This window comes from Mastigoproctus giganteus, chromosome 5 (assembly GCF_048544385.1).
Source record: "Mastigoproctus giganteus isolate SK-2022 chromosome 5, ASM4854438v1, whole genome shotgun sequence".
In the NCBI taxonomy this organism is placed as follows: domain Eukaryota; kingdom Metazoa; phylum Arthropoda; class Arachnida; order Uropygi; family Thelyphonidae; genus Mastigoproctus; species Mastigoproctus giganteus.
In genome coordinates this window covers 145,129,095-145,146,406 of record NC_143579.1, presented here as the reverse complement: position 1 = coordinate 145,146,406, position 17,312 = coordinate 145,129,095, and the positions used below count along the sequence as shown (strand labels likewise).

Below are 17,312 nucleotides of genomic sequence, written 5' to 3'. Positions count from 1 at the left end.
CAGCAATTAACCACCTACTGGCTAAAGTCAAACTTCTGCAATCATCTTTCCTCAGTTTGAATTTGTGCTCCCTCATGTGTAATCTGAGCTAGGAGAATAAATCTATCAGCATTGAGTTTGCTCAATCCATTCAAAGCTTAAACATCTCAATCAGATCACCTTGTGGATGTCCAGTCTCCACATGTTACAATTTGGAGAACTGAAGCCTTTCTTGGTAACAGCACCTTTTTGTTCTCCTCACCAATCACTATACCATTCTCTGTGTTTATTCCAGCAGCTGTACATCCTTCATAAAATGAGGCATCCAGATTTGTATGCAGTACTTAAGATGTGGCCTGACCATTGGCTTATACCAGGCGTGGCCAACTTAATTTGTGATACAATCTACTTTTTTTTTTTTTTTTTTTTCAAAATGTGCCACGATCTACCATCTCAAGAATTTCATTGCACATGGTTAAAAAAGTTAATCAACACATATTGAAAAATGTTGTTTATAAATTGTAACGTTAAATACAATTCAGAATTCTTATTTTAAATTCACATGTATTTAAATTTTTAATTTATGTGAAGTTTGTGTCTTAATGTCATCTGCCAAAGCTTTCAAAATCGGGGATATACTGTGATAAGGCCAACCATAAAAAATGTTCTGTATGCAAGTCTGTAAGAGTAGAGTGATTCTTCGCCTTTTTTTGTTTCAAATACGAAAAGGCTGAACCAAAACAGGAATTTAAAAGTTCACTGCATTTTTTTTACATTTGGGTACTTTTCTTGCGAACATATTTCCAAAAGTCTTTTTCTGATGACCTGGCTTTAAGGAAGGTATTGTTTCGCAATGTTTTAATTTCATTTTCAAATAATATTTTCTCTGTGTGAAAAATCTCAGTGATTTTTTTTTTTTTTTTTTTAGCAGTTTGTTTCGTATCTGAGTGGACATTAAATGGATAAGAAATACAGAATATTGAACAATGTCTTCAATTCAAATGTTTTAAAATCATTTAATCTGGTTTCAAAATCCTCCAGAACATTCTCAATTTCAGAAACATATTTCTCACTATTAAATTCAAACACAGGCTATTTTTGCAAATGGTCTTGCATATTTGCAAAATGGTCGAAATTTTTTTCTTTGTAATCCTTAGCCTTTACCAAAAATTTATATTTATGTGCAGAAATACTACTAATCATGTCATGCACATTTTTATTTTTTCCTTGTAATTTCAAATTCAGATCACTTAATTTACTGATAAAATCTGCCAAAAAAAGCCAGATCACATAACCACTCCGTATCTTGTAGCTGCTGATAATCATCTTCCCTTTGATCAACAAATTTTTTAATTTCATTCAGCAAATTTCGAAATCTCTGTAGAATCTTACTCTGATTCAGCCACCTCACATCTATGTGTAATATCAGATCTGGTTCTTTTTCATTGAGTTGCATTTTAAAAAGTCTCCTTTGAAGAGATTGTACTCTGGAATTCATTATTTTGAAAGCGATGTCCATAACACGTTTAGTATTTAATCTTTTGCTGGCTAACACTTGTTGGTGCATGATACAGTGGTAACTCAAAAAATCTGGGAATTCGTCATGCTTTAGGCACAATGCGATGAATCCGTTAAGATGCCCCGTTTGTGTTAGCTCCAACCGTTGTTACCGATACGAGCTTAAATAGTAGTAATTTAATTTTTTCAATAAAATGTTTGAATGAGTTAAAGATATCAAGACCTCTCGTTCTTTCTTTTAACAAAACCATACCCAGCAGTTCTTCTCTAGCGGCAGAATCATCAAAAAACATACCAACAAAAACGAGCGATTAGGCTGTATTACTGACATCTGTAGATTCATCCAGTTGTAAAGAAAAGGACACACAATTAGCAATATCAGCACGCAATTGTTCGCTCATATTTTTACTCATTTTTTCGAGGCATCGCATCACAGTATTTTGAGATAATTGCAGATCTTGAAGGGCACTCTTAATTTCATTTTTGTTTTTAAAATTTTCAAAAAGAGAATCTGTTATTTCTAAATATGAGTCTTTGATGAATTGACTATCAGAAAATGATTTGCATTTTTTGCAAGAAGATGACTCACTTTAAATGATGCTACAGTTATTGCTTTAGATTGTAAATTAGGTGTTGTGAAGGAATTTTGTTGCGCGAATAATCTAGATTTAAGTTCTTCTAATTTATTTTTTCTAAGGTCACTATTTGATGGAAAATCCGATTGGTATTTACCATGGAGTGCGTTGAAGTGCGTTTCTAAATTACCTTTTTTAGGTATAGCGTTCCACGGAAGCATTGCAAGTGAAACAGCAACATTTTTCTTTCACCATTACATAAAAGTCTTCTAGTTCCCACTCTTGATGAAAATGATACGTTTTACTCTTTTTTGTAGTATTCATTTTAAATTAAAAGGTATTAAATTAACATATAAGTATTGTCCAGTTATTAAATCAGCAAAAGCAATGTTTACTGATTAAAACACTAAGATGCGCGAACCGGAAAAATATTCTGTCTGAACAGCTAACGTAGGATAATTGATGAAGAGGATTCCTGAATGAGGAAGTTGTTATCAAAATAACCAGACAAAAACACACCACCGTTTATTGCTCTGTTTGAATCAGTTTTGAATGCATTTGTGATATTTCTCTAAAGCTATTTCTGGAGGTCACGACCATAAAACAATAAAAACAGTTTGCACTTTTCTGTTAGTGCAATCTAATTATAAATGGGTAGTAAACTCCATCTTATTGCATTTACAATAATACCGACAGCTGGAATTCTGTGGTATTTTACGTTATTATGGTGAAGTGTGTTTCTCCTTCAATGAAATCTTCAATCATGCAAAAAAAAATAATAAAATAAAATTTCAAAATCTGCTCTTCATTCGTATTTTTGAAGCTTCATAAAAAAATAAAAAAATAACGTGCAGGTAGCGAAACTCTCTGCACAATATAAAATTTTGGTAGCATACCTGTTGCGCAAATCGAGGGATGACTGTATATTTAAAATTCTTCGTGATCAACCAAAATTAAAGCCGTGATCGACTCATTGGCCACCCCTGGCTTATACAATGGAATAATCACCTCCTTACCCCTGCTAACAAAATTCCTGTATATCATAAACAAAAACCCATGAGCTGTCCTAGCAGCCTGTCTGTACTCCTTAGAAAACTTCAAATTTGACCACACAATTACTCCCAGGTCTTTTTCATTTTCCACCAATATGAGTATAGTACCACACAGTTGTAGCCAAGTGGTCAGGAGCGGGAGTGCAGTAGCACACACTCTTTGAGTAGATCGGGGTTCAAGCTCCTGACTGCTGAATATGGTCGATCTGCTAACCCACACCGGACCAGCGTGGCAGATTATGGTCCATTTCCCTCAGCATGAATTGTTGAGGAGGCTTCCATCCTGCAGTGGGTTGATAATGGCTGCACTTTACCTTTTTACCACACAGTTGGTACATTTGGATTACTGCTTCAATTATACTTCAATTGCCATTTCTCAGGGCATCTGTTTAATTTTTCTAGATATTGTTGTACTAGCATACCTTCATTACTTTTATTAACCACCCTGCCAACCTTTGTATCATCAGTAGACTTGGACATTAAGCCTGATATATCTTTATTAATAAACACATAAAACAACAATTGGCCTAAAGCCGGACCCTGGGGGACTCAAAACTAATGACATTAGTTCACAAAGAGCAGTGTCCATTGATAACCACTCTCTGTCTTCTTCTTCCACCTAACCATCCCTTTTTCCAAGCAGCAACTTGCCCTTAATACCATACTACCCCAGTTTATACAGCAGTCTTTTATGTGCAATGCAATCAAATGTTTTCCTGAAATCCAAGTTTATGATATCAAAATTATTTTTTGCATCCAGTTCCTTTGTTGCTGCATCATAGTATCGAACCAAATGGTCAGTCAAGATTTTACTTTAATATTTTTATTAAAGATTTTACTTTAATAACCATGCTAACTGAAGTATAACTGCAAGTTTGTCTAAATGGTCCTGCATTGCTTCTTTAATCCATGACTCCATTATTTTTCCCTAGAACAGAAGTTATGTTAACAGGTCTGTAATTATTCATGTCATCCACTTATTCCCCGTTTGTGAATTCTTGGATACATTTGCACATCTCCAGTCCACGGAGACTTCTCCTGAATCCAAGGATGCTCTCATAATTATGATTAAGGATTTCCTTGTCTCTTTTACTATTTTTTTCTTTTACTATTCCCTATGTTTTACTCCATGCTCATCATTTTTTCTCACAGAATTTTTTAATTTAGTAGGATATTAATAAATCCCCAATTAATGGGTTGAAATTAAATTGAGTGTTGCATGAGAAAATTGACATTGTCCCTCAGTCAAAAAGGTGGACACTGATGTCGTTAAATCAATTATGAAAGAAAGTCAAGCATCACAGTGGTTTTTTTTTAATCAAATCTGGGGCGTCTATAAACCCTTTACTAAATTAAAATTATTGCATTATCTATTAATACAAAGTAATACATGATACAAATCTGAAACCATCTCCAAGTGCTAAGTGATATCTTCTAGTTTTTAATCACCAATCAGAAAATTGGTGTTTCTACAATAGATGGCAGCATAATTACAAAACTGTAACCATGGAGAAATTTACCAAAAAATTCAATCCTTTTGATTTTGACACCTAACAACAGCTTCTGCATGAGTTGTAAGTAGTATGGTTTCCTCTGCAGTCAGTGACATAACATGTTACACACTGTTGACCATGACATGTTAAGCTTACACCTGGCAAGTTATATGGATTTCCCTGGTCTTTGCGTAAAACTTCCTAGAACTAGCTCCACTGCATTGGACAGCCCAAATAAATGTGAAAACATTCCTTACTAGGTAGTGTGAGCATATTAACAACATATTGTACCATCTGCTCCATGAGTAATCCATAGCTATCAAGTCGTAATTAGTATTACTGTAATGACCTTCACTTTCACCTCAAATGCCCATTGATCAATGAAAATGTTTGTTTGTCAATTTCCTTTGAAATTGTCAGATCTTAGGAAGTTGAAAATGCCAAAAAGGATGCCTATAAAAGTGCCCATATCCATATTAAAGAGTGTTTTGGAGTGGCCATCTAACGTGCAATTTCCAATACGTGTCACTGGGACGCAAGTTTCACTGTCCAAAAGAGATGCCCCTTTTAGAGAGGTGTCTATTAAGAGAGGTTTCACTATATATAAATATTATTTTAAATTTATTTACAATAATATCTATATATTATTTAAAATAAATTTATACTATTTATACATAGAATAAGCAGAAATATATGCACATCTGAGTATTTTAAATTTCACATGTTTAAGGGTTTTTTAAACTGTAAAAAGGAAGAAGCTAATGGTTTCATCTTTATACTTTATTCCTATAATGTTTTTTTAATTTTCAACAGAATTCATATTTTATTTATGTTTTATATTTTGAAGATATAAGGTGTGAAAAATAGCAATTCTAGAATATATATATATTTTTTTTTCTATGTGAGTCCCAATACCATGCAGATTGAAGTTTACAAAGACAAAATATTAAATTTCTATAGATTGTAATTTTCAAGAAATGTGTGTGAAGGAAGGCTGTTCCAGAAAACAGAAGTTGAAGAGATAAATGGGAAGAAGGAAAGTTGGTTCTATGACTTTGAAGTTAGACAATAAATGGATGTTAACTGGTTGTGACATGTGTTTGGACTGGTTAAGAAGAGTATCCAAGAAAGTAACTACAGATACATAAGAAAGTATCTGTAGAGAAGACATGCAGTGGAAACAGAAATCTATGAGACAGACAGACAGACAGACAGACAGAGAGAGAGAGAGAGAGAGAGAGACTCTGTAAGAGTCTCTCTCTCTCTCTAAGAGAAGGGGTTATTAATTAACCTGATTGTCCTCTTTTGAATGGAGTCTAGAAGCCTGAGAGAGGTTTTAGGGGAACCACCTCAGTTGTGAGCACAGTATTCCATGGTAGGATAGATTTGAGATTTGTAGAGTGAATAGTTGTTTAGAAGGAAAATAACCAATATGATTAAGAGCAAAAGAGAAAACCCATTTTTTTTTTTAGATTCAGAAGAAGAACTGTGATATGCTTATGTCATGTAATATTAGAAGTCAGGTTAATTCCTATATAGTCTGTGTATCTTCTATATAGATAGAAGATAAGCACAGGAGCAGTAGAATCCTTTTTTTTTTTTTGCAAGATATAAGACAGGACTAGTTTTAAGGAGGAACAAAATTAATTAAGTTTTCTTTGCCCCATTGGATTTCCTGGTGAATATTAAAGAAGAAGCCGTTTTTTCTCAAAGTGAAAGCTGGAATGCAGCATGCTATCATCAGCAAAACTATGGATAGGATATCCAATCATTGAAAGAAGGGCATTCATATATAAGAGGGAAAAGAGTGGAGGGAAAGAGCTGAACCTTGGGGAATACCAGCAATAGTGAAGAAGTTAGAAGACAGAAAGCCATCTAACATTACCTGCAGTGAGTGGCAAGAAATACAGCTGGTTACCCAATTACAAAAAAACATTTGGCAGTCCATATGATGGGAGCTTGTTAAGGCTTTTATGTTAAACAATCAAAAACCTTAGAAATGTCAAGAGTAACTGCTCGAGTTTCATCAAACTTTTCCATTGAATTCATTCATAGATGGGTAACATAAACCAAAATATCACCAATTGACGCTGATGGAATCCATATTGGCGATGATTAATTAAATAGAAGATAGCTCCGTAGTTGGGAGTTAATGGATTTCTCCCTTATTTTGGTAAAAGTGGAGGTAAGGGTAAGACAATAAGGGAGATTGCAGGGATTTGTCACCCTTAGAAGGAACTGGCTGGATATTAAAATTTTTCCACGCAGAAGGGAAAACACCAGAGAAATAAGAAATTGTAACAAGGCAACACATATGGTGCAAGCTCTGGAGCACAGATTTTGCAAATAAGTGGAGAAATACCTGGAGCTTTCTTGGCATCAATGTTGTTCTTCTGGCATCCTTTTTGACAGGAATATTCAGTGCAGTATACTGGGAATGGTAGGAGGTGGTTTTACCAAGGTCATAAATACAAGAATTAGAAGAAAAGAATATGCTAGTAAGTTGGTTTTATCTTTAGCTGGGAAAGATAATAGAAGCATTAAGTTTTAACAGGGATGGGCATGTACGTTGACAAATGTAGTGACCAATAGCTTTGGAGGGCACCAGAATGCTTGATTACCATTTGGGCAAGACCCAACTTTTCTACTCTTCAAAATGCCTGTTCAAAATCTAGTTTGGATTGATTAATAACCACTTTACAATTGTTGGAAGCTTTATTGTAGTTAGGAAATGAACATGGTGATTTGGATGCAAGCCAATTGTGATATACAACATTCTTATCTTGAACTTTAGCACATTTAATGGAAAATGAAAGTTTATATAAAGGATGAGGTTTTAAGGTGGAGTGTGGAATAAAGGATTTCATCCCTACATGAATAATTTCATTGGCACTGTCTGAGCAAACATTTACATCAAAAGATTTAAAACAGTAATCTACCCATGGAAAAGAAAAATGGAAATCTCACAGATCATCCCATTTCACTTCCTTGTAATACCAGACAACACAAGGCCGAGAATGTCCATGAGAGACAGACTACTAAATTGTGTTCTGAGGTGCCTTGAGCACCACTCATGTTGACTGCGTTTTGAAGCACTGGATGTGATTAGGATTGTCTAGTATTCCGATATTAAATGAACAATCTGTGTTACCTCATTAGTAATTGTAAAAGCCTCATCATTTTGACCAACTGGATTTGTATAACTATAAAACTGAAAACTAATAGAGGTGTATATTAAAATTGTTGAAGAAATTAACTTCACTGTTAGGAAAGATTTCATTTTTTTTTTTTGAAAGTCAAGTTTCAAAGAAAGAAAAATAGTTTGACATGATTAGCAGATTTGGGAGAATGATAAAAGTTACAAATGAATCCCAAATCAAAAACAGGAGATTCAAAATTAGAAAATCTCTGACAAGGAATATCAGAGAAGACATATGCACAAATACTGTACCACCTTTGAAGCAAAAGGAATTGTGGAATAAATAATTAGAATTCTGTCAGGAAAACTTAGTGGAGCTTGGCAGATTGTAAGTGGAAATGGACATCACTGAGATTGGAATTGAGACCATGTATATTTTTGAAATCAATGGAAGAAGTTTTGGAAATTTTAGATCTTTTCACAGATAAGTTTGTTCTATTACTTTGGCTATTCATTCTGCAATAAGTAGATAAAATGAAAGTAGAGGGGGCATGTTGTATGGCTTAATGAAATGTTTGAATATGGTATGCACTCAGCAAGCATACGCCCAACTCCTTGACATAATGTGGCCTTGACAGTGCCCCCCCCACAATGTTTGAACTCGTAGTTTGAGAGAGCAGACATGTTTTCAGTTGATCAGTGGATTAACAGAACCTGGATTAATATCAGTTGTCTGGTAGACAGTTTTTCTTTTTATACAGTATTTTGTTTAAATTTGCTATCTATAATTTTTAAATCTTACTTCAGTAATTTTGTAAATTTTATTTTAGTAATTTTTGTAAATTGAATTCTTAACTTTCTTTAAAGTGTTTCTGCTAAGTTACGTTCTTTCTGATAATTTTTATAACTTAATTTTAACTTCACTAGAGGATAAAGTTTTGGTAACAGTTTAATTTCTATAATATTTGAATAATTTAAATTCCGTTACATATTGTAAATTAAAATTTTGTAATCTTTCTTAAGTTCAAATATTGCCTAAATAATTGTTGTTACAAGATTCACTTTCAATCAATACATCATCCAATGACTCAGATGGAAATGGCTGTGGGCATTCATAGTGTTAGTTGCGAGTATAGTCTGTGGCGAGTACAGTCAATGCTAAGGTTGGAAAAAGACAAAACAGTGCAGAAAGGGGAACTATAGGAAATTTTAGAATTGGTGAAAGAAATGAAAGAGGTGAAAGACTTGTGGAATTTGCAGAATCTCAAGGATTGTCAGTAATGAACACTTTTTTCAAGAAAAGGGTGAACAGAAAGTGGACATGGAAGAGTCCAAATGGATTAACAACTAATGAAATCGACTTCATCCTCACTAACAGAAGATATATTGTGAATGATGTTACCGTCCTGAATAAGATAAATGTTGGAAGTGATCACACAGAATGGTAAGATGTACACTTGATAATGATGTAGGAAAGGAAAAAACTGACTCGAGTAAATAATACAAAGGTCTTTGAGATAACAGAAGAGGAGAAAAAGCAGTATGTACTGGAACTTAAGAACAAGTTTGAGCTTCTGCAGACTGCTCAGGACCAAGATATCGACGAGGAATATTACAACTTTCTGAAAGTGATAAAGCCCAAGAAACCTATAGGGAAAAAGAAATTCAAAGAAGAAAAAATTAGTCAAGAAACACTTAATATGATGAACCGAAAACGACAAATGAAGAGCAAGATAAATACTAACAAGGAAAAAATTGAGTATACTGAGTTATGCAAAGCCATTAGAAAGAGACTCAAAGAGGACATAAGAAGATTTAACACAACAAAAGTAGAACAAGCATTAAAGGAAAACAAAGGATTTAAATCAGCAGCCATGAGCAGTAATACAGAAAGACAAATGATACTGAAACTGAAGAATAGCAATGGTGTACTTATAAACAGCAGAGAAGGCATAATTCAAATAGCAGAAAACTACTATAGAGAATTATACACGGAACAAGGGAATGATGCCAGAAGTGGGGAAGATGGATTGCAAAGTAGCAACACATACGACATACCTGATATTCTTCCTGATGAGGTAGAACATGCATTGAAGAAAATGAAGAATCAGAAAGCCCCGGGGGAAGATGAAGTTACTGTAGTGTTGTTAAAATTGGGAGGAAGAGACATAACACAAAACCTGGCAAGAATCTTCACAAATGCATTAGAAAAGGTGTGACGCCTAAGCAGTGGAATAATGCAATCATAGTTTTGCTGCATAAGAAAGGAGATAAATCAGAAATTGGAAATTATAGACCAATTAGCTTGTTATCTCACATCTACAAGTTGTTCACAGGGGTCATTACTAACAGATTAGATAGAATACTTGATGAGAATCAACCGAAAGAGCAAGCTGGCTTTAGGACAGGATTCTCAACTATGGATCACCTTCACGTAATATCACAGCTAATGGAGAAAGCAAATGAATATAAAACACCATTATGCCTGGCATTTGTGGATTATGAAAAGGCATTTGGCTCCATACAGCATAAGGCAATGTTTCGGGCACTGGAAAGACAAGGCATTGATACCCTATATATTATGATTTTGAAGAAAATATATGAGAGTGCTACCTCCTTTATTAGACTAGACAAAGACAGTAGGAAATTTAAAATCGAGAAAGGAGTTTGACAAGGAGACACAATATCTCCGAAGCTGTTTACTGCTGCCCTTGAGGAAGCTTTCAGAAGATCAGACTGGGCGCAGAAAGAAGTCAATGTGAACGGAGAGTACCTAAACCATTTACGATTTGCAGATGACATTGTGGTCATAAGCCACGATCCCAAAGAATTAGAGGAAAATCTTAATCAGTTATGTACAGTTAGTAAAGATTTCGGACTAAAGATGAATATGGCTAAAACGAAAGTAATGATGAACAAGTATGCCACAGAAAGGGACATATTGATTGAAGGAGCAGTAATTGAAAAGGTGGAGTCATATACTTATCTGAGATAAGTTATTAGCTGTAATAATGATAAATGGCTGGAAGTCAAGAGAAGAATAAATTTTGGATGGATAGCATTCAGGAAATATAGTCACGTACTGAAGAGCAATATTCCAGTTTGTCTGAAACGTAAAATAATGAACCAATGTATACTCCCTACCATGACTTATGGAAGTGAAACTTGGGCACTCACCAAAGGAATGGAAGAGAAGCTGAGAACTACACAGTGAAGAATGGAATGAATTATATTGGGAATCAGACTGTTAGATAAGAAGAGAAACACATGGATTAGGCAGCAAACTCAAGTAAAGGACATTCTTATCAAAACTAAAGAACTAAAATGGTCTTGGGCAGGACACATAGCTCGTAGACATGATGACAGATAGACTAAGAAAATAACAGAATGGTACCCAAGAAGAGCTAGAAGAAACCTGGAAGACAAAGGCGCAGATGGATAGATGAATTTCATGAGTTTGTGGGTAGTAAATGGATGGCCAGTGCTCAAAACAGAAGGAACTGGAAAGTTGCTGGAGAGGCCTTCATCCTGCAGTGGATTGAAAATGACTGATGATGATGATAGTCTGTGGCATATATTCTAAGGTTAGCCTAGTTGATAAACAAATTTGAACTGACATTTCTTTTCTCTGCACCCAATGAAAAGAGTTTACCGATCTCAAATAAAACTTGGTGTGTTACTAGAAGAATATGAATCACTGAAGAAATGGGTTCTTGTCCTAGAAACTAATGTAATTGGGATCTTGTTCGGTGACTTAAGTATCTCTGACTTGACAAGTGATTGCACCCCTGATTTGGGTCCTGGAACAAAGTAGTGAAGTACATATTGTTCTGATTCCAAATTTACTTTTATGAGGAGGCTTCCATTGTCAAGGTAATGAGTAAAATTTTTTTGCAATAAAGATAGATGGATCAGAGTGTTGCCATGAGCAAAACTTGATAATGTTATCAACAGATTTTAAGGGGTGGGTGGTGGTAAAGAGAGCGTTGTTATTCATGTGGGAAGTAATGATATTAAACAAACATGACTTGATAATGTGTTGGATAAATATAGGACTATGATGAAAAAATTCTGAAAGTTAGGTCAGTATGTGTCTGCATTTCTGCCCAGAAGTGATGGAAGCAATTGTATTCTGAAGCTTTGTGGAATAACAAGACTTCATGATTCTGCAAGGCATTTTGGTAGAAATTGAAATTTTTATCAGCATGGCCTTCACTTGTAGGTAGAAAGGATATATTTTATAGACACAAAATTCATTTGAACAAAGGCGGTGCAAAGATTTTTTCCATTATCATTGAGGATACCTTAAAGGTTCAGTGAAACTGCTATTTGGGAGGGAGGGAGAGAAGGGTAATGTAGATACACATTTATCTGGTAATATGGATCAAAGTTGAACACACCTCAGGGATTCTTGTTCGTTATCACAAGAGCCAGTGTTGGCAAGATGTTCTGAGGGTGGCAACAATTCAAATTAGAAGATAAAGCTAGATAAAGGAGCCTAAATAACTTCAAGGGGTGTGTCAGGGTTGTAAACTATAGAAGAACTTAGTCTTAACTGTGTCGACAGTAAAGTTAGGAGTGTTGTCAATAAAATGGATGAGTTCAAATTCCTGCTTAGGATAACTAATGCTGACATAGAGCTAATTGAAACATGTTGTCACCTGAAATTGAGGATGATGAGTTTCACTATCATATGTACAATGTATTTAGGAAAAATTGAGAAGAGGTGGTGAGGTCATGGTTCTTATTGAAAGCAGCCTGTCAAAAAGAGCTTTTTTTTAGCTTCTTATGTCTAATTTCAGTTTGCTCCTAATTGATTGGAATTATATGCAACTTTTATTGCTGATGACTTTTATATGCAATGATAGATGCAACTTTTATTGCTGATGACACGTTTGGGTCTGTCATTTATGATCTCTCTGGAGTGTTGTTTCTTTTCATGAGTTAAAAAAAAAAACATGCACTGACATGACATCACATATATTTCACACACAAATTGAACTATCTGTGGAATTGTTTTTTAGGTAAATAGGATTAAAGTTTGGCACTCCACATCACTATATTTTTCTCTTAGAACTGAATTGTTATGCAGTTCAAAACTATGAATTACATAGCAATTCAAATGGAATTCTAATTAAATTTCATAGCAATTCAGTGAGCTTTGTACATCTGCTTTTTGAATATGAATATTTCATTTTTCAAACTCTTGAAATATAATTTCAAAATCATTTCTCAATAATACAATATAATTTGATATAATACTATATATAATACTTTTATATAATACTATATAATGCTCTAAGTGCAGCTCATGCAAACTTAATAATTTGAAAATTTTAAAATGAACTAAGTTATGATTTTTTAATTGGATTTTCGAGAGCCAAAGTTTTGTTGGAAACACTTTTATGCTATCGTATAGTGCTGTCATGCATTTTTAACTTGAAGTTATAGATTTAATTCATTCAATTGCTCTGAAATGTCAGCTATATCTTTCCCTTTCATCTCCAAAAATATAATAGTTTCACTTCAAATTATTAAAGCCTTTTGCCACCTTGTAAATGAAAGCCAGCATAGTTCAACATTGAAGCACTTCTTCATATGGCAAATCCTTATACTCACTTCCCACATCAATAAGAAAAGAAGAAGACTGGTGGTGACTCATCCTTGTAAATTAAAGCCAACATCGTTTCGGAGCAATATGGCCTTAGTTGCTAATGCTCCTAAAAACCAAATAAAACCAAAAAGAAACCAACATCATTCAACGTTGAAGCACTCCTTCAGATGGTACATCTTTATACTCACTTCCCACATCAATGAGAAAAGAAGAAAACTGGTGACGATTCAATTTTAAAGCCGCAGATTAAGTTTACAGTTGATACAACTTGTGTTAAAACTTGGTCTAACTTTATTATTTTGTTGCACAAACACATTGGTGAATTATTAGTGGAAATTAATTTTTCTTCCATGTTTTTCTCTTTAGTTTTCCTCTTCAACATGTGTTTAGGATCTATCGTAGGAGGAACTCCATTGGTTACCAACACACGTTTATTTTAAGAGTAGGAGACCGGCAGAATTACTTAACAAGTACAGGTCACTGTTGAAAAAAAGCCGTGAATTAGGGTTTAATTTGAAAGTGTCTGCAATTCTGCCTAAACACGATAGGAGGGAGTATATGATGAGAACCTTGTCGATCAATTTGGCCCTGGAAAGATTGTGCAAGGCTCAAGGGGTAGTATTTTTTTCAGCCTGGTCTGTACTTGTTAACAGGAGAGACTGCTTCTACAGGGATGGGATACACTTAAATAGAAAGGGTGCAAGAATGTTTGCTGATGCTATCGAGGCAGTGTTATTCGGAAAACTGCTAGATTGGGGGGATACAAGGACTAATAGACTAACAGTAGCCACTGGCAGAGGTGAAAGTGATTCTTGCACTGCTTCTATTGGAATGAGCCGCAGCCTGGAAAATAAGATGCAGGATATTTCAGAGACTGCTGGGAATCATTGGGGTACAAATAAACACATAGGTTGTGTTAGAGTAGCTAAGAATAGGAACAGGTGCATGTATACTTGCGTGTACACCAATGCTAGGAGTTTGGTAAATAAATTTGATGAATTTGAGGTATTGCTCAAAACATCAAAGGCGGATATTGTTGGGATATCAGAGACGTGGTGTCACACAGATATAAGGAATGCAGAACTGGAATTTGGGGAGTACAATGTGTACAGAAAAGATAGACAGGATAGGAAGGGAGGAGGGGTTATGCTATTAGTTAAGAAACACATAAAATCCAAGGAAGTGAAGCCAGTCGACATCGCTGGACAGTGCAGTGTCGAGTCAGTTTGGTGTTGGCATAAGAACTGGAAGATCAAAATTGACAGTAGGAGTTGCTATAGGCCTAATGACTCTGATGAATATAATAAGAAACTGTACAGGGAAATAGAGTGGGCCAGTAAATCAGACAGTCTTATAATGGGGGATTTTAATTTCCCAGATATTGACTGGAATTTGTGGGTTGGTCACTCACACACTAGCAAGGCTTTTGTGGATTTATTTTTTATTATTTTTTTATTTTAATTTTTTTTTTTTTGGTAGTTGTTGGCGCATCGGCTTCTGTGGCCATAGTGCACCTCCCAAAGTTTTTGCAGTACTTTGATCCAAGCCCGAGGCGAGATTCGAACCCACGATCTTTGGGTTGCCAGGCAGGCACTTTATCCACCTGGCTAGCCCGGTCGGCGTGGATTTATTGGATGATTGTTTCCTACATCAGCATGTTCGGGAGGCAACTAGATGGAATAATACTCTTGATTTCATTATCAGTACTGATTCTTCATGCATTAAGAATCTGCAGATAAAGGAACCACTAGGTGGCAGTGATCACAGTGTGCTGAAGTGGGATTTGCACAAAGAGGTAACTACCATCAGTGGTAAAGGGAAGGGTTTTTGCTTTCGTAAAGGCAACTATGATGGTCTGAGACAGTATTTAAATTCTATACAGTGGAACCAACTGATGATGTTGCCAACAGCAAATTCAAAATGGGAAGCATTCAAAGAACTTATCTTGGAAGCTACTAGGCTTTACATACCAACTAAGAAATATTGTTCAAGGTTTAGGCCTAAGTGGATGTCAGATGAACTAATGAGACATATGGCAGAGAAGAAAAATGCATGGGATACATATAAATTAACATGTGACACAGAAGCCTATGATAGGTATAAGTTGAACTGTAACCAAGTTAAAAAGGAGGTTAGGCAGGCGAAGGCAGATTACGAGAAATCTTTGGCAAAGGATGCAAAGAAAAACAGCAAAGAGTTCTTTACTTATGTGAGCTCTAGAAGGAAGGTGATGAATCAGATTGGTCCACTTGATATCGATAGTTCAACTGTTGATGATCCTGCTCAGGTAGCTAACAAACTAAATGAATATTTTGCATCGACATTTACACATGAGGAATTATTCAGCGAGGGGAATGCCAGAGGTGAATTCAACTCTGGCAATAAGCTAGATAATCTTGTAATAACTGAGAGTAAAGTGGAGGAGAAATTGTTGAAGATAATCACAAGAAAGGCACCTGGGGTGGATGGGATCTATCCAGTTATATTAAAGGAGGCAGCGGCAGAAAATTAAGTAAGCCTACCCTTAGCCATAATTATGAGAGCTTCCTTGGACTCAGGGAAGGTACCCATAGACTGAGATGTGCAAATGTGACCCCAATTCACAAAGGAGGATCAAAGACTGACACAAGTAATTATAGAACTGTGAGTTTAACTTCTGTTCCAGGAAAATTAATGGAGGCATTGGTTAAAGAAGCACTGCAGGATCATCTAGACAAGACTTCAGTTATAGCTCGGACACAGCATGGTTTTGTTAAGGGAAAGTCTTGCCTGACCAATTTGATTGGATACTATGATGCAGTCACAAAAGAACTGGATGCAGGGAATAACTTTGATATTATATACTTGGATCTTAGAAAGGCTTTTGATACTGTTGAACATGGAAGACTGCTGCACAAATTGGAGCAGTGTGGCATTGGAGGCAAATTGCTGCTATGGATAAAGGGGTATTTGAGGGGGAGAAGACAGAGAGAGTGGTAATCAATGGACACTGCTCATCGTGGACTAATGTTATTAGTGGAGTCGCTCAGGGTTCAGTGTTGGGTCCATTATTGTTTTCTGTATTTATAAATAATATTGATGATGGTATATCAAGCTTAATGACCAAGTTTGCAGACGACACAAAGGTTGGCAGGGTTGTAAGGACACTACTGATGCTATGCTGCTGCAACAGGATCTGGAAAGGTTGAGCAGATGGGCTGAGAGGTGACAAATGAAGTTTAACATTGACAAATGTAAAGTACTACATATGGGAAACAACTCTGTGGTACTACACTGACAGTGGTAGAGAATGAAAAGGACCTGGGGGTGGTTGTGCAGGCAGATATGAAGTTCTCTGAGCAGTGCAGATAGGCTGCAAGAGTAGCTCATGGTGTCTTGTCAATGATATACAGGAAATTTTCTAGCAGGGATAAGGAGGTGATTATTCCCTTGTATAAGGGCAATGGTCAGGCCACACCTTGAGTACTGTATACAAGTCTGGAGCCCTCATTTCAAGAAGGATGTAGAGCTGCTGGAACGAGTACGGAGAAGGGCCTTGAGTACTGTATACAAGTCTGGAGGCCTCATTTCAAGAAGGATGTAGAGCTGTTGGAACGAGTACAGAGAAGAGCAACAAGATTAGTGAATGGAACAAAGGGTTGCTCTTACGAAGAAAGGCTTAAGATTTGCAAATTACAGTGTCTGGAGACTAGGCACCAGCGAGGTGATCTGATAGAGGTGTATAAAGTGTTGAATGGTTTGAGCATGCTCAATGCTGATGGGATTCTTCCTCTTGCTCAGAATAATCACCTGAGAGGGCATAAATTCAAATTGAGGAAAGACAGATGTAGATGTGCGGAAATTTGCCTTTAGCCAGCGGGTAGTTGGTGGAACAGACTTCCATCCCCTGTTGTGGAAGTTGATAGTTTAAATAAATTTAAGGCTCAGCTGGACAGAGGGGTG

The 17,312-nt window shown here is 35.7% G+C and overlaps 1 protein-coding gene across 4 annotated transcripts in view; it reads left to right on the top strand.

Moving 5' to 3' along the window:
* Positions 1-17,312, top strand: part of LOC150085748 (uncharacterized) — a 639,529-nt gene that overhangs the window by 347,286 nt on the left and 274,931 nt on the right. The gene's annotated exons all lie outside the window — the stretch shown is intronic.